General features: G+C 38.5%; 1 non-coding gene across 1 annotated transcript; it reads left to right on the top strand.

The window, feature by feature from the left end:
* Positions 1-8,621: 8,621 nt before the first annotated feature.
* Positions 8,622-8,729, top strand: LOC112752531 (small nucleolar RNA R71). Its single transcript, XR_003176963.1, has one exon. It is a non-coding gene; the product is annotated as a small nucleolar RNA R71 (small nucleolar RNA).
* Positions 8,730-13,801: the final 5,072 nt, after the last annotated feature.

Below are 13,801 nucleotides of genomic sequence, written 5' to 3'. Positions count from 1 at the left end.
GTTGACTTTTTAACAAAATTTCTAAATTACTCCTACATTTTATCTTTAACCTCAACTCTACATCATCTCTTCTTTCTCAAATTCCAAGGTTGAGCTTCAACAGTTCTGAGAAGCCACATAAAACAAGCTGTCTTTGAGCATATAATCAATAATGAAGAGCTTTTCCTCCGGACGGTAATGAACAGCCAAAGGCCTCAATATATATTCTTATGCCTCGTCTCAGCATCAAACACATCCCTTACCATTTTGTTCATATCTCTCACCCTCTTCACCACCGACGACAGCCCGTTCGTCATTGCCGCCTTGTACACCGACCGCAGCCCTCCGTTTCCTAGTACCTCCGTCGATGCCTTCATCAAATCCTACATCCCAAACACCCCTTACTTGTCGTTCACCATTACAAAGTCCCTCATTCCCCCTCCCCCGCGCCCCTCCTCTATTTGAATATCGTCTCTTTGCTATCCCCATCCCCACCCCCGCCATCGACCCCTCTTCCTCCGGCGTCCTGTAACCGTTTGTATTCGCCATATGAATGTCCACCATCAAATCGACACTGTTTATTCTCCCCATCAACCCAAATTCATCGTTCTTCCATCGTGCCTTTACGAACAGGAACATAAGCGCTGCCACTGCCGTCAGAAGCTCTACCTTGAGATTTGGAGAAGAACAGATGGTGTGGAGTTGACGTTGAAGATAAAGGATGGGATAATTTGAGAATTTTATAAAAAAAATTAACAAAAAATTAGAGTTTAGGTAATTTTATCACACAAAACCTATCTCTCATAAGTATAACGTTAGTTTTTTTGTTTAATAAATACTTTTGTAAACATTTGCAAAGTTCATAGATACAAATAGTTATTTTTTCTATATTTCAATAAATATGCTAATTTTATTTTTTGCATCTTCACATATCAAGTCTTTTAGTTGATCCCAACCAATACTTGAATATGAATGGGTCATTTAATAGAAAGTCTAAAACAATATTTGTTTATCAAAGGATTTTAAGTCTAATAATTAGTAGGTTATTTATGTGTAAGAACTTACGTTATTAATGAAAATATGCAATGAACAATGTGTAATTTAGTAATGCTACAGAATTAGCAGATTTTATAATTTTAGACCATCAGTTAGTTAGCATTAATTTTTTTTCTATATTAGTTTAAACAAAACCCAAATGTAACATAGTATTAAATGCTAAATGTTGGCTAATTTGTTAGAATCTGTTGGTCCTTAAGATTTTTTTCACAAAAATCGATAGTGCTATAGAACCAGTTAATTTTATCATTTTATACTATCAGTTAGTCAACATTAGTCTTTTGTATATATGTATCTAAACAAAACTCAAATGTAACATATATAATATTAAAAGTCAAATGTTGGCTAAAGTTTGTTGAAATTTGCTAGCTACCGAGACTTTTTTCATAAAAACTGCTCCAAGAACTGCAGCGGACCCAGCAATTATGAGCAGAACCTTTATTTTTGGTAGAGAGAGAGAAAGAGAGAGAGAAAGAGAGAGGGATAGGACTTAGGAATCACATCATTCAAAGGATCGTAGAGTTTGGAACCGAAAAGAGTATCATGACTTGGAAAATGACTCTTTCACCATTTTTGTCGACAATTTACCTGAAGATATCTTGATGAGGGAGTTATTTCACTTATTCAACTGGACAAGAAGAATCAATGACATATATCTTTTTCGTAAGAAGAAAAAACGTATGATATATCTTTTTGCCTTTATATGGTACACAACGAAAGGGGATCACTGAAGACAATAATGGACATAGATCGCATGAGAATACGAGGAAAGACAATCTCAGTAAAAGAAGCTAAGTATAGAAGGCCAATGAAGGAGAAGGAGAAAAGAGGACATGTCGAAGAAAGAGCATGAAATGCTGATGAGATTAGGCAGGCTCAACGTGGGGACAATGTAGTTACACCTGCAGGTGGGGGAGTGATGATGAAGAATACGTCGGATAAGGACCCAAACGGTAATGGATGGACAAAGAAGGTTGAAGTAACAGTTGCAGAAGAGAATATGGGTTGGCTAGCAAGGAGTTTAGTCAGGGGGATGACCACGACCATAGATTTCAATGCTCTAAAAAAGGTAGTTAGTAAGAATCTGCCTCAGGTTGTTCAAGTCCGGGAATTAGGAGCTTATAAGGCACTATTAATTTTTGACACCATGAAGCATGCGGAGGAGTGTTATACCTTCAAAATTCATAGTGTTTGGAGATGGAAATAATCAAAACAAAGTGAGACTAGAAGAGTATGGCTAGAATGCTTTGGAGTGCCACTGCATGTATAGTCTGCAGAAACGTTCAAAACGATAGGTGGACATTAGGGGGAAGTAGTACAGTGTGATGAAGTGACGGAATCAAATTTATCATTCAGCTCTAGAAGAATTCAAATCGATACTTGTATGTTTGATGTTATTAGTGATGAATGGATCCACAAAACAGTTGGTACTAATGGGTTTGATGTTTTTGTGAAGGAGGTGGGACGTGAGATATGTGGAGCAGAGAGCATTATGGTAGATGAAAATTTACAAATGATGAAGATCAACCATGATGCAAGTGACAGAGAAAGAAAGACGCCGACATCGATGTTTGATCTGGCAGATGAATTGGTGGAGGCAGGGCCAAGGGATCACGGTGAAAATAAGGGTAGAATAGTAATTCATGACATGTTTTTGAATGACAGGAATCAGGAGCATTTATTTTCGTTAAAAAAAAAAACAGTAACTGACTTAAATGCATTAAAGGAAATTGATAGAGGCAAGGATTATGGGGATTATGAATTTATTATGGAAGGGGACTTATAAAGGACTTTGTCACAAGGAAATTTAAATTTGGGTGGAGGGATACATGCGGGTGATATTATGGCTAAAAGAACATTTTTGGCGGGCCATTGTATTCACAAGGAAACAGAAAATAAAAGAGATAGGGGTGGCATGGGCAGTTTGGGCCTTCAGGGTATTGGGCTAACAATTGACCATAGCCAACATAGATCTTTCGAAGGAAGAATGAGTCTTGAAGGATGGGTTTATGCTGAGGTCGGTCGGACTGGTGCTCCACGGATTGAAGTTGGACCCCCTGATGAAGAAAGGAGCCGCGTTAGTTGCTCTTCAAAGGGCAGCTCCTGCGCGCCTTTGGAACTTGTGTAGTGGTGCACAAATTGTGAATCACACTTTTCACAACTCGTACCACTAACCAGCAAGTGCACTGGGTCGTCCAAGTAATACCTTACGTGAGTAAGGGTCGAATCCCACGGAGATTGTTGGTATGAAGCAAGCTATGGTCACCTTGTAAATCTCAGTCAGGCAGATATAAATTGATAATGGTGTTTTCGAATATGATATAATAAAATAGGGATAGAGATACTTATGTAATTCATTGGTAGGAATTTCAGATAAGCGAATGGAGATGCTTTTCGTTCCTCTGAACCTCTGCTTTCCTGCTATCTTCATCCAATCAGTCTTACTCCTTTCCATGGCTGGCTTTATGCAAGGGCATCACCGTTGTCAGTGGCTACATCCCCTCCTCTCAGTGAATAATATGCTCACGCATCCTGTCACGGCACGGCTATTCATCTGTCAGTTCCCGATCATGCTGGAATAGGATTCACCCTCCTTTTGCGTCTGTCACTAACGCCCAGCACTCGCGAGTTTGAAGCTCGTCACAGTCATTCAATCATTGAATCCTACTCGGAATACCACAGACAAGGTTTAGACTTTCCGGATTCTCTTGAATGCCGCCATCATTCTAGCTTACGCCACGAAGATTCCGGTTAGGAAATCTAAGAGATATTCATTCTAGCTTATTTCATGTAGAACGGAAGTGTTTGTCAGACACGTGTTCATAGGGGAGAATGGTGATGAGCGTCACACATAATCATCACCTCCATCACGTTCTTGGGTGCGAATGGATATCTTAGAAGCGAAATAAGAAGAATTGAATAGAAAACAGTAGTACTTTGCATTAATCTTTGAGGAACAGCAGAGCTCCACACCTTAATCTATGGAGTGTAGAAACTCTACCGTATGAAAATACATAAGTGATAGGTCCAGGCATGGCCGAGATGGCCAGCCCCCAAAACGTGATCAAAGGATCATAAGGTAATCCAAAGATGCCTAATACAATAGTAAGAGGTCCTATTTATAATAAACTAGTCACTAGGGTTTACATGAGTAAGTAATTGATGAATAAATCCACTTCCGGGGCCCACTTGGTGTGTGTTTGGGCTGAGCCTAAGTGTTACACGTGCAGAGGCCATTTGTGGAGTTGAACGCCAGTTTCTGTGCCAGTTTGGGCGTTCAACTCTGGTTTTGGATCCTTATCTGGCGCTGGACGCCAGATTTGGGCAGAAGGCTGGCGTTGAACGCCAGTTTACGTCCTCTATTCTTCTCCAAAGTATGGACTATTATATATTGCTGGAAATCCCTGGATGTCTACTTTCCAACGCAATTGGAAGCGCGCCATTTCGAGTTCTGTAGCTCCAGAAAATCCACTTTGAGTGCAGGGAGGTCAGAATCCAACAGCATCAGCAGTCCTTTTTCAACCTCTGAATCTGATTTCTGCTCAAGTCCCTCAATTTCAGCCAGAAAATACCTGAAATCACAGAAAAACACACAAACTCATAGTAAAGTCCAGAAATGTGAATTTAACAAAAAATCTATTAAAAACATCCCTAAAAGTAACTAGATCCTACTAAAAACATACTAAAAACAATGTCAAAAAGCGTATAAATTATCCGCTCATCACAACACCAAACTTAAATTGTTGCTTGTCCCCAAGAAACTGAAAATCAAAATAGGATAAAAAGAATAGAATATACTATAAATTCCAAACTATCAATGAAACAGAGCTTCAATCATATGAGCGGGACTTATAGCTTTTTGCCTCTTGAATAGTTTTGGCATCTCACTTTTTCCATTGAGGTTCAGAATGATTGGCATCTATAGAAACTCAGAGTTCAGATAGTGTTATTGATTCTCCTAGTTCAGTATGATGATTCTTGAACACAGCTATTTTATGAGTCTTGGTCGTGGCCCTAAGCACTTTGTTTTCCAGTATTACCACCGGATACATAAATGCCACAGACACATAATTGGGTGAACCTTTTCAGATTGTGACTCAGCTTTGCTAAAGTCCCCAATTAGAGGTGTCCAGGGTTCTTAAGCACACTCTTTTTTTGCTTTGGACCTTGACTTTAACCGCTCAGTCTCAAGTTTTCACTTGACACCTACACGCCACAAGCACATGGTTAGGGACAACTTGGTTTAGCCGCTTAGACCAAGATTTTATTCCTTTAGGCCCTCCTATCCACTGATGCTCAAAGCCTTGGGATCCTTTTTATTTGCCCTTGCCTTTTGGTTTTAAGGGTTATTGGCTTTTTGCTCTTGCCTCTTGGTTTTAAGAGCTTTTGGCTTTTTCTGCTTGCTTTTTCTTTTTCTTTCTAATTTTTTTTTTCGCCTAATTTTTTTTTCTATTTTTTTTCTGCAAGCTTTGTTCTTTGCTGCTTTTTCTTGCTTCAAGAATTATTTTTATGATTTTTCAGATTATCAAATAACATGTCTCCTAGTCATCATTCTTTCAAGAGCCAACATATTTAACATTCTTAAACAACAACTTCAAAAGACATGCACTGTTCAAGCATACATTCAGAAAACAAGAAGCATTGTCACCACATCAATATAATTAAACTAAGTTCAAGGATAAATTTGAAACTCATGTACTTCTTGTTCTTTTGAATTAAAACATTTTTTATTTAAGAGAGGTGATGGATTCATAGGACATTCATAACTTTAAGACAAAGTTACTAACTACTAATGATCATGTAATGAAGACACAAACATAGATAAGCACATAACATAGAAAACGAAAAACAGAGAAAGTAAGAACAAGGAATGAGTCCACCTTAGTGATGTCCTTGAGCTCTTCTATGTCTCTTCCTTGTCTTTGCTGCTCCTCCTTCATTGCTTTTAGATCTTCTCTGATTTCATGAAGGATGATGGAGTGCTCTTGATGTTCCACCCTTAGTTGCTTCCAATAATTGTGTGGAAGAAAATGTATCCCTGAGGTATCTCAGGGATCTCTTGATTTGCAGTCAAATGTTCTACCACTGAGCTATAGACCCTTGATGGAAGCTTTTGTCTTCCCTTTCCTCTTTCTAGAGGCTTTTCTGGCCTTAGGTGCCATCAATAGTTATGGAAAAAAACAAAAAAGCTATGCTTTTTACCACACCAAACTTAGAATGTTGCTCGCCCTCGAGCAAAAGAAGAAAGAATGAAGAAGATATGGAGGAGATGGATGGGAGTGTGTACTCGGCCATATGGGTGGGAGAGAGATGTTGAATTTTGAAGGTAGTGGGTGTATGGATGTGAGTGGTAAATGGAAAACAGAAGGGATGATCATGAATGGAAAGAGAGATGATGAGGTAGGTGGGGATCCTGTGGGATCCACAGATCCTGAGGTGATCCTGTGAGGTCCACAGATCTTGAGGTGTCAAGGCATTTACATCCCTGCACCAATTTAGGCATGCAAAATGCCCTTGCACACAACTTTGGGCGTTCAGCGCCAGGTTGGTGCCCATTTTGGGCGTTCAACGCCCATTTGCTGCCATTTCTGGCGTTGAACGCCAGAACCATGCTTGTTCTGGGCGTTCAGCGCCAGGATACTCCCATTCTGGGTGTTCAGCGCCAGAACTATGCTCTGTTCTGGTGTTTGAACGCCAGACAGATGCTCCTCCAGGGTGTGATTTTTCTTCTGCTGTTTTTGATTCTGTTTTCAATTTTTATATTTATTTTGTGACTCCACATGATCATGAACCTAAGAAAACATGAAAAACAATGATAATAGAGTTAGATAAACATTGGGTTGCCTCCCAACAAGCGCTTCTTTAATGTCAATAGCTTGACAGTGGGCTCTCATGGAGCCTCACAGATGTGCAGAGCTTTGTTGAGACTCTCCAACACCAAACTTAGAGTTTGGATATGGGAGTTCAACACCAAACTTAGAGTTTGGTTGTAGCCTCCCAACACCAAACTTAGAGTTTGACTGTGGGGGCTCTGGTTGACTCTGCTTGGAGAGAAGCTTTTGCTGCTTCCTCTCCATGGTTGCAGAGGGAGATCCTTGAGTTTTGAATACAAGGGAGTTCTCATTCCATTGAAGGACTATTTCACCTCTGTCAACATCAATCACAGCTCTTGCTGTGGCCAGGAAAGGTCTTCCTAGGATGATGGATTCATCCTCTTCCTTTCCAGTATCCAGGACTATGAAATCAGTAGGTATGTAAAGGCCCTCAACCTTTACTAAGACATCTTCTACTTGTCCATAAGCCTGTCTTCTTGAGCTGTCTGCCATCTCTAGTGAGATTTTAGCAGCTTGCACCCCATAGATTCCCAGTTTCTCTATTACAGAGAGGGGCATGAGGTTTATTCCTGAACCAAGGTCACACAGAGCCTTAAAGATCATGGTGCCTATGGTACAGGGTATTATGAACTTTCCAGGATCCTGTCTCTTCTAAGGCAATGTCAGTTGATCCAAATCACTTAGTTCATTGATGAACAAGGGAGGTTCAACTTCCCAAGCATCAATGCCAAACAATTTGGCATTCAGCTTCATGATTGCACCAAGAAACTTGGCAGTTTGCTCTTCAGTAACATCCTCATTCTCTTCAGAAGAGGAATACTCATCAGAGCTCATGAAGGGTATAAGGAGGTTCAATGGAATCTCTATAGTCTCTAGATGAGCCTCAGAGTCCTTTGATTCCCCAGAGGGAAGCTCCTTATTGATCACTGGACGTCCCAGGAGGTCTTCCTCCTTGGGATTCACGTCCTTTCCTCTCCTCAGAGGTTCGGCCATGGCGCTTATGTCAATGGCCTTGCACTCTCCTTTTGGGTTCTCTTGTGTATTGCTTGGGAGAGTACTAGGAGGGATTTCAGTGATCCTTTTACTCAGCTGGCCCACTTGTGCTTCCAGATTTCTAATGGAAGACCTTGTTTCATTCATGAAACTTACAGTGGCCTTAGATAGATCAGAGACTAGATTTGCTAAATTAGAAGCATTTTGTTCAGAGTTCTCTGTCTGTTGCTGAGTTGATGATGGAAAAGGCTTGCTATTGCTAAACCTGTTTCTTCCACCATTATTAAAGCCTTGTTGGGGCTTTTGATCCTTCCATGAGAAATTTGGATGATTTCTCCATGTTGAGTTATAGGTGTTTCCATAAGGTTCACCTAAGTAATTCACCTCTGCTATTGCAGGGTTCTCAGGATCATAGGCTTCTTCTTCAGAAGATGCCTCTTGAGTACTGTTGGATGCAGCTTGCATTCCATGCAGACTCTGAGAGATCATATTGACTTGCTGAGTCAATATTTTATTCTGAGCCAATATGGCATTCAGAGTATCAACCTCAAGAACTCCCTTCTTCATAGGCGTCCCATTATTCACAGGATTCCTTTCAGAAGTGTACATGAACTGGTTATTAGCAACCATGTCAATGAGTTCTTGAGCTTCTGCAGGCGTTTTCTTTAGGTGAATGGATCCACCTGCAGAAGTGTCCAGTGATATCTTTGATAGCTCAGATAAACCATCATAGAATATATCCAAGATGGTCCATTCTGAAAGCATGTCAGAAGGACACTTTTTGGTCAACTGTTTGTATCTTTCCCAAGCTTCATAGAGGGATTCACCTTCTTTCTGTCTGAAGGTTTGAACATCAGCTCTAAGCTTGCTCAGCTTTTGAGGAGGAAAGTACTTGGCTAAGAAAGCCGTGACCAGCTTATCCCAAGAGTTCAGGCTGTCTTTAGGTTGAGAATCCAACCATAATCTAGCTCTGTCTCTTACAGCAAAAGGGAAAAGCATGAGCCTGTAGACTTCAGGATTTATGCCATTAGTCTTAACAGTATCACATATCTGCAAGAATTCAGTTAAGAACTGAAAAGGATCTTCAGATGGAAGTCCATGAAACTTGCAGTTCTGCTGCATCAGAGAAACTAACTGAGGTTTCAGCTCAAAGTTGTTTGCTCCAATGGCAGGAATGGAGATGCTTCTTCCATGTAAATTGGAATTAGGTGCAGTAAAGTCACCAAGCATCCTCCTTTCATTATTATTATTTTCGCCTGCCATCTCCTCTGCCTGTTTGAAAATTTCTGAAAGGTTATCTCTGGATTGTTGTATTTTAGTTTCTCTTAATTTTCTCTTTAGAGTCCTTTCAGGTTCTGGATCTGCTTCCACAAGAATGCCTTTTTCTCTGTTCCTGCTCATAATAAAGAGGAGAGAAAAAGAAAAGAAGAGGAATCCTCTATGTCACAGTAAAGAGGATCCTTATTGTTAGTAGAAGAAAAGAAGAAGAAATTCGAACACAGATAGAGGATGGGGTTCGAATTTGGTGATGATGTGAGGAAGTAATGTTAGTTAATGAATGAATAAATAGAATAGGATGAGAGAGAGGGGGGAATTTTCGAAAATTATTTTGAAAAAGAGTTAGTGATTTTCGAAAATTGGTTTTTGAAAGTTAGTTAGTATTTTTCGAAAATTTTTGAATTCAAAAAAAATAAAAATAATTAGTTAATTAAAAAGAAATTTTTGAAAAAGAGAGAAGATATTTTCGAAAATTGAGAGAGAGAGTTAGTTAGGTGGTTTTGAAAAAGTTAAGAAACAAACAAAAAGTTAGTTAGTTAGTTGAAACAAATTTTGAAAAGATAAGAAGTTAGGAGGTTAGAGAAGATATTTTGAAAAGATATTTTTGAAAAAGATAAGATAAGAAGATATTTTTGAAAAGATATGATTGAAGTTAGTTTTGAAAAAGATTTGATTTTTAAAATCACAATTAATGACTTGATTCATAAGAAATCACAAGATATGATTCTAGAATTTAAAGTTTGAATCTTTCTTAACAAGCAAGTAACAAACTTCAAATTTTTGAATAAAAACATTAATTGTTATTGTTATTTTCGAAAATTTGGTATAAAAAAAAAAAAAGATTTTTGAAAAATATTTTTGAAATTTTCGAAAATAACTAAGAATTTTGAAAAAGATTTGATTTTTGAAAAAGATTTTGAAAAAGATAAGATTTTCACATTGAAAATTTGATTTGACTCATGAGAAACAACTTGATTTTAAAAATTTTTGAAAAAGTCAACTCAAATTTTCGAATTTGATGAGAGAAAAAGGGAAAGATATTTTTTTGATTTTTTTTGAACTTTTATGAAAACATGAAAAATATGCAATGCATGAAATTTTTAGATCAAAACAATGAATGCATGCAAGAATGCTATGAATGTCAAGATGAACACCAAGAACACCGTGACTGTCATGATGAACATCAAGAACATATTTTTGAAAAATTTTATATGCAAAGAAAACATGCAAGACACCAAACTTAGAAATCTTTCATGTTTAGATTCTAATAAAAAAAAATGTACATGTAAAACAAGAAAAGACACAAAACAAGGAAAACATCAAGATCAATCAAGAAGACTGACAAGGAACAACTTGAAGATCATGAAGAACACTATGAATGCATGAAATTTTCGAAAAATGCAAGATGCACATGCAATTGACACCAAACTTATAACATGACTCAAGACTCAAACAAAAAACATGAAATATTTTTGATTTTTATGATTTTCTAATTTTTTTTGGATTTTCATTTTATATTTTTCGAAAAATTATTTAGAAAAAGGAAAAATAAGGATTCCAAAATTTTTAATATGAATTCCAGGAATCTTACCATGTTAGTCTTAAAGCTCCAATCAAAGGGTCTGGCATGGCTTAACAGCCAGCCAAGCTTTAACATATAATTACATGGGCTGGAGTGATTAGTTGAATACCAATCCCAAAGTAGTTTGGGTATGGCTTTACAGCCAGATATGATTCAACATATTTCATGAAACACTAGAATTCATTCTTAAAAATTTTGAAGCCATAGAATAATTTATTTTTGAAAACATTTTTTTTTTCGAAAATATTTGGGAAAAAGGAAGCAATGAATTCATAGTCCTCAATCAAAATCCTGGGAGTTAGACATGGCTTAATAGCCAGCCAAGCTAAAACATGTTATCTGAAACACTAGAATTCATTCTTAAAAATTTTGAAGAAAAATATATTTTTGAAAACAAATTTTTTTTTTTCGAAAACAAAGAAGAAAATTTTGAAAAATTTTTGAAAAATTTTTGAAAAGAAAACAAAAAGAAAATTACCTAATCTGAGCAACAAGATGAACTATCAGTTGTCCAAACTCGAACAATCCCCGGCAACGGCGCCAAAAACTTGGTGCACAAATTGTGAATCACACTTTTCACAACTCGTACCACTAACCAGCAAGTGCACTGGGTCGTCCAAGTAATACCTTACGTGAGTAAGGGTCGAATCCCACGGAGATTGTTGGTATGAAGCAAGCTATGGTCACCTTGTAAATCTCAGTCAGGCAGATATAAATTGATAATGGTGTTTTCGAATATGATATAATAAAATAGGGATAGAGATACTTATGTAATTCATTGGTAGGAATTTCAGATAAGCGAATGGAGATGCTTTTTGTTCCTCTGAACCTCTGCTTTCCTGCTATCTTCATCCAATCAGTCTTACTCCTTTCCATGGCTGGCTTTATGCAAGGGCATCACCGTTGTCAGTGGCTACATCCCCTCCTCTCAGTGAATAATATGCTCACGCACCCTGTCACGGCACGACTATTCATCTGTCAGTTCCCGATCATGCTGGAATAGGATTCACCCTCCTTTTGCGTCTGTCACTAACGCCCAGCACTCGCGAGTTTGAAGCTCGTCACAGTCATTCAATCATTGAATCCTACTCGGAATACCACAGACAAGGTTTAGACTTTCCGGATTCTCTTGAATGCCGCCATCATTCTAGCTTACGCCATGAAGATTCCGGTTAGGAGATCTAAGAGATATTCATTCTAGCTTATTTCATGTAGAACGGAAGTGTTTGTCAGACACGTGTTCATAAGGGAGAATGGTGATGAGCGTCACACATAATCATCACCTCCATCACGTTCTTGGGTGCGAATGGATATCTTAGAAGCGAAATAAGAAGAATTGAATAGAAAATAGTAGTACCTTGCATTAATCTTTGAGGAACAGCAGAGCTCCACACCTTAATCTATGGAGTGTAGAAACTCTACCGTATGAAAATACATAAGTGATAGGTCCAGGCATGGCCGAGATGGCCAGCCCCCAAAACGTGATCAAAGGATCATAAGGTAATCCAAAGATGCCTAATACAATAGTAAGAGGTCCTATTTATAATAAACTAGTCACTAGGGTTTACATGAGTAAGTAATTGATGAATAAATCCACTTCCGGGGCCCACTTGGTGTGTGTTTGGGCTGATCCTAAGTGTTACACGTGCAGAGGCCATTTGTGGAGTTGAACGCCAGTTTCTGTGCCAGTTTGGGCGTTCAACTCTGGTTTTGGATCCTTATCTGGCGCTGGACGCCAGATTTGGGCAGAAGGCTGGCGTTGAACGCCAGTTTACGTCGTCTATTCTTGGCCAAAGTATGGACTATTATATATTTCTGGAAAGCCCTGGATGTCTACTTTCCAACGCAATTGGAAGCGCGCCATTTCGAGTTCTGTAACTCCAGAAAATCCACTTTGAGTGCAGGGAGGTCAGAATCCAACAGCATCAGCAGTCCTTTTTCAACCTCTGAATCTGATTTCTGCTCAAGTCCCTCAATTTCAGCCAGAAAATACCTGAAATCATAGAAAAACACACAAACTCATAGTAAAGTCCAGAAATGTGAATTTAACAAAAAATCTATTAAAAACATCCCTAAAAGTAACTAGATCCTACTAAAAACATACTAAAAACAATGTCAAAAAGCGTATAAATTATCCGCTCATCATGCAGCCGACGATGACTCACTTGTGGGCAGAGGCTGGTGGAGTCCCGAACCAGAATAGTGTTGGCCATGGAAGAGACGACGACGAGCCACTTGCGGGACAGACGGCGGTAGATGCAAGCGGTGTGATACCTGTCCAGCTGAGGATGATTTCTTCACGAATAACACATGGTGGAAAATCCTAAACAACGTCGGTGATGGAAAACATGTTGCGGGTTAGACTACGGTGGCAGCGAGCAGTGTGATAGAGACAAAAAAGATGGTGATGCTTGAAGAAGAGTGCCATGGGGAAACTAATGTGCCATTTAATAATAGGAAGAATATGAACTCCAATCCGGTAGAGGCAAGAGGCGAAGAAGGAGAGATAATACGAGAGACAGTGACAACTTGCATGGAACAATGTGCGAATGGTAAAGAGTGTGACAATGAGAAGGTTGGATGCAGAACTAACCAAAAGCTTCAAAATGTGATGAATGAGGAAAGGCTGAAGCGGGAGGAATAGATGAAGGAAAATAGGAAGACTTGGGAGGTAGCAGTGGAATTAGGTGCAGTTTTACATAATGAAGAAGAGGATATCATGGCAATATTTCAAGTTCAAAACGAAGAAATTGCAACAGAAGGAGGTTGGCAAAACAAAAAGAAAAAGTGAGAAGAAGCAGGCCTAAGAACCGCAACAAGGTGTGTAAAAATATATTTAAATGATTTATAGTTGTTGGAATATTAGGGGATTAGGAGGTGATGAAAAGTTGAGAATGATAAAAAAAATTGAAAAAGAATTGTAGATTGAACATGTTAGGGTTGATAGAAACTAGGGGTGTTCATGGTTCAGTTTTTCAGAAACTGAACTGAAACTGCACTAAACCGTTTTAAATGGTTTAGAAACTGAACCAAACTACTTTGTCAAATAAGAAACTAGTTTTAAACCAGTTTACAATAC

The sequence above is a fragment of the Arachis hypogaea genome, chromosome 15 (genome assembly GCF_003086295.3).
Source record: "Arachis hypogaea cultivar Tifrunner chromosome 15, arahy.Tifrunner.gnm2.J5K5, whole genome shotgun sequence".
NCBI lineage: Eukaryota > Viridiplantae > Streptophyta > Magnoliopsida > Fabales > Fabaceae > Arachis > Arachis hypogaea.
The sequence above is the reverse complement of the archived record's forward strand: the minus strand, read 5'-3'. Positions and strand labels throughout refer to the sequence as shown.